This window comes from Palaemon carinicauda, chromosome 26 (assembly GCF_036898095.1).
Source record: "Palaemon carinicauda isolate YSFRI2023 chromosome 26, ASM3689809v2, whole genome shotgun sequence".
NCBI lineage: Eukaryota > Metazoa > Arthropoda > Malacostraca > Decapoda > Palaemonidae > Palaemon > Palaemon carinicauda.
In genome coordinates this window covers 8204287-8208770 of record NC_090750.1, presented here as the reverse complement: position 1 = coordinate 8208770, position 4484 = coordinate 8204287, and positions in this window count along the sequence as shown.

The window sequence follows — 4484 nt, the reverse complement described above, 5'->3', positions numbered from 1 at the left end:
TCTGATGCAGCCGGAAAACCCTATAGTTTTCATGGATGACCTAAAGCAACGATTGTAGTATGTATAGATTGGCCTAAACAATTTATGGATAACCATCATCATCTACTGGCATATTTGAACTACCTATATATATATATATATATATATATATATATATATATATATATATATATATATATATATATATATATATATATATATATATATATATATATATATATATATATATATATATATATATATATATACGGATTTTGAGCGAAGCGAAAAATCTATTTTTGGGTGAGTTAGCCATGTCGTCCTGATGGGAGTTCCTAAAAGGTAGCTTCATAGGATATATTTGACTAAAGTGATATTCCCAGAGAATTTTACCTTAAGGTATCCAGAATTCTAACTCCTGCAGCGAATATCCCTAAATAATCTCACAGGGATATTGCATAATATCTGAGGACGTATTCTTGACACGTCAAATAGCTATCTTCACCCCGAACAGTATCAATACTTCGAGGGGTTACAGTGACAAGAATCTGAAACGAGAAATAAAAGAGAGCCGCTCAAAAGGCATCTCTCCAATTCTGTTTCCTGTGTGTATCTGATGAAGGTGGTAGCGACCTCTTTATTCCTTGTAGCGATATACGAAGTGCTACAAATACTGTATTATAGGGAGAGGTCAATAAGCCCTTTTACAATAAAAGGCAGGGCGGGTCCATCAGAATGACATGGCTATCTAACTGAAAAATAGATTTTTCTGCTTCACTTAAAATCCGTTTTTTCGGCTCTGGCCATGTCTTCCTGATGGAAGTTTACCAGAGCATTTCTGTGTCTCTGGATTCTCTATCTGTGCCTTACTCTCAAGAAAGTATTTTCCTAGTCTGTGTAGATCTGGAGACCTATGATATTACCGTCATACATCATTTCATCTGAGCATGAACTATGTTAGTGCTTCCTACCCCCTACAGAGAAGAGTCGTACTAGACTCTAGAAAAAGTCTCGAGGAGTACATAATAACTATGGATGACAAAATAACAAGCTTGTATAGTGGTCTTGCCCTATACATTATAAAGCAAAGTTTGTATAAGAGTCACCGATGTCAATATGAATTTGTGATAACTTCCGCAATGTGACTACTCTTATTAACTATTGGATAATGGTTGTATCCGCATAGGAAAAAAAATTTGCCTCTTTGCCACTATCCCGTTAGGTTACCGTGTCAACCCTTCCTAAGGAAGGGTTAAAGTGAATGGACTTTTACTTGAATTAGGGAGCAGTCTTAAAAGACATACCATAATAGAAATATCCATATTTTAATCTTAATGCTCAGCACATTTCTAATAAAGTGAGTGTGGGCGAATAAGATTATGAACTATGAACTAGTTTATTAAAAATTTAATAAACCTACATATCAGATCAACATTTATAAAATTTATAAAATGTGGATGATATGCGTTAAAGCATAAAGAAAAACAGGCAACAGAAAATATTGTTTTGTCTACTAGGAAACAGATTTGCCACTTCAATTGAAATATTAATAATAATGAAGTAGTGTGTATATTGTTTATTTACACTAGCGTAAAAAACGCTTGGCACAAGTGTCCGTATTATGCTATACTTCATCGACGTCAATGGAACAGTTCAGTTCATAAGGACACTTTCGTGGCCCATCGCTCAGTGTGTAGTAACATGCAGTGACTACACACGCACCCTCTTAATTAATCGTCCCAAATTGATTACACTGTTCCTCGCAGATTTAGAACAGAAGGTTAAAGAATTCTACTTGCTGCTACCACAGACTTCTTAAGTTGCTCCACTTGCTTTGCATAGTGCATAAAGAACACCTTGGATGACTACCAGCCGGTGCACAAACAAGGATGTTCAAAGTCCATATAATTAAGGAAATTTTATGGATGAGGCAACTTTCCTCGGATCATGACTATCGGGTGTACTGTCTGGATCCGTTCTGCGAATAACATGGGTGATTTTCGCCCTTAGTTATAGAAAACTTTGAACCCAGGGTTTCTCTTCTGAACAGCTGTTCTCCCATAAAGTCTGAATTTTTATGAAGATAGACCTTTAGGCACTACACTGGACATAGAGATGCATCTTCCTTCAGAGGGTAGATTCTCTAGGGACCCCACATGTTGGTGGGTAGCTTGTTCTTGGTAAGAAACGTTCGGTCTGGAAATAGATTCAGTTCTCCCTCCAAGAACTGGACGTGGCCTTCCTCTCTAGAGAGAGCTACTATTTCACTAACTCTGGCCCCCAAAGCTAGTACAAACAGAAATATGACCTAAATTCAAAACCTTGTAAGTGCATTCCTCATTGTTCATTATTTATACACAATGAAGAATCATATCTAATGACCATAAAAAGGGTCTTTGGCAGCGCTGAAGGGCTAAGCCCAGCATGGGCCTTTGTGGTTCATTAAAAACGTCGTTAGAAAGGTCGACCTGTAAGGCATATGGAATCTGACTTGTCAAGGCAGGCTTGAACAATAGAATTGTGTTGGCTGCTAAACCTTGCTCATGAAGATGAATGAAGAATGATAAATAGGAATCTGTCGAGATTTCTTTTGGTTTCTTCGCCTTGACAAAGGATATCTATTTCTTTCCTGAAGCCTCATTATGTCTTCTGGTTTCCTCCAAAAGTCTAAACTGACTTTTAACACCGAATCTTTTTCTCATAGCTAAGGAGAGAGATTCATGAGATGTAGGTTCCGTGTTTTCTGTGATGGAGCAAAGACAGTCGACTTCTGTACTCGCTGAGACAGGGATGGATCCGGTAGCGGTACGAATTTTAGTCGTAGTTCCAATGCCAGAGGGAACCACACGCTATTTGGCCACTTGTGGGCCACTATTGCTACTTTCCCTTTGAAGGATCTTAGCTTATCGAGAACCTTCAAAAGGAGGTTGTGCCGAGGGAACAGATAAATACTGGACCATCTGTTCCAGTCTAGGGACATAGCGTCCACTGCCTCTGCTAGCGGATCCTCTATGGAGACACGTAACGATCTATTTTCTTGTTGTCTTTCGTCGCAAAGAAGTCTATCTGCAGCTTCGCGACTTGGCTCGAGATGAAGGAGAACGATCTTGCGTCAAGGGACCATTCTGACTCTATAGGTGTAAACCTGGATAGAGCGTCCACTGTCACAGTGCGGACCCCTTAAATGTGAACTGCTGACAGGTGGTATTTCTTCCATTCCTCCAAACGGAGTATGGTCAACATTACTTGGTTGATTTGAGGTGACCTCGACCCTTGTCGATTCAGGCATCTCACTACCACCTCACTGTCTAGAACCAGTCTTAAGTGGGTCGAGTTGCGAGGAGATACTTTCTTCAGTGTCAGAAGAACTGCCATGGCTTCTAGAAAGTTGATATGAAATGACTTGAAAAGATTGGACCAAGCTCCTTGGTCTCTCTTCTGATGAGAGTGACCTCCCCAGCCTTCCTTTGAGGCGTCTGTGTGGATAGTTACTAACGGGAGAGGAGGTTGAAGAAGTATTGATCTCTTCAACTGCTTGGCATTGGACCACGGCTTGAGAAGCGCTCGCAGTCGAGTCGGTAGAGGTCTTATTAGATGTCTTTGCGCGTTTGATGCGTATTTTCTCCAGATTCCTGTTGCACCTTTTAGCTGTGCTCTTAGCACTGGGTCTGTTATCGAAGCAAAGTGTAGAGAGCCCAGCATTCCCTCCTGTTCGCGTCTTGATATCCGTTTGGAGTTTAATAGTCTTTTGACAGATCCTGCTATTTCTTTCCTCTTCTTCCCAGGAATGGAAAATCGATGTGATTCCAAATTCCAGTGGATTCCTAACCACTGAAATTTTTGAGATGGAGAAGGTTGTTACTTTTTTATGTTGATTTTGAATCCCAGATATTCCAGGAACTGGATCACTATCTTAGATGCATTCTGTCCTGGATGCTGCCTTAGACAGCTCCTCCTCCTGACCTTCTCCCATAAGGTCTTTCTCTGTAGAATCCGACACCTCTGACGTCCTATCGTCCAATTGGATGTCTTGAAGGGCGGCCGAGCGCTCAGAATCTACCGGATTCTGGACAGTTGGTATCTCCACCTGAGGCTTAGGAGTGACTGCATTAGCTGATGGTTTAGGGAAAAGGTATGCCCTCATCTTCTCATTTGGAAGGTAGGGGCCTGAGGTGTTTTTCTGAAAACCCCTCACCCAGGTTCGTAACTTTTTCCCTGGCAGCATCCCTTGACTCAGTCGACTTAGGATTGTCAAAAGCCTCGGTAATCAGGTTAGAACATACAGTACAAACCTGAGGGTCCTAATGCCGGAGATCACCTCTGTAGGTTGCGCATGCTGCGTGCCTCCTGTAAAACTGAAGCCCACAGCAGTTCTTACTGCGGACATTGCAGAATACAATTCCGCACTTCGGATGATCCTCCTGTAAAGAGAAGAAAAATCCATGAGTATCAAGTGAAGGCTTTTCACTTATATTGAAACATGTAGCTTACACAGTAAAGCTATA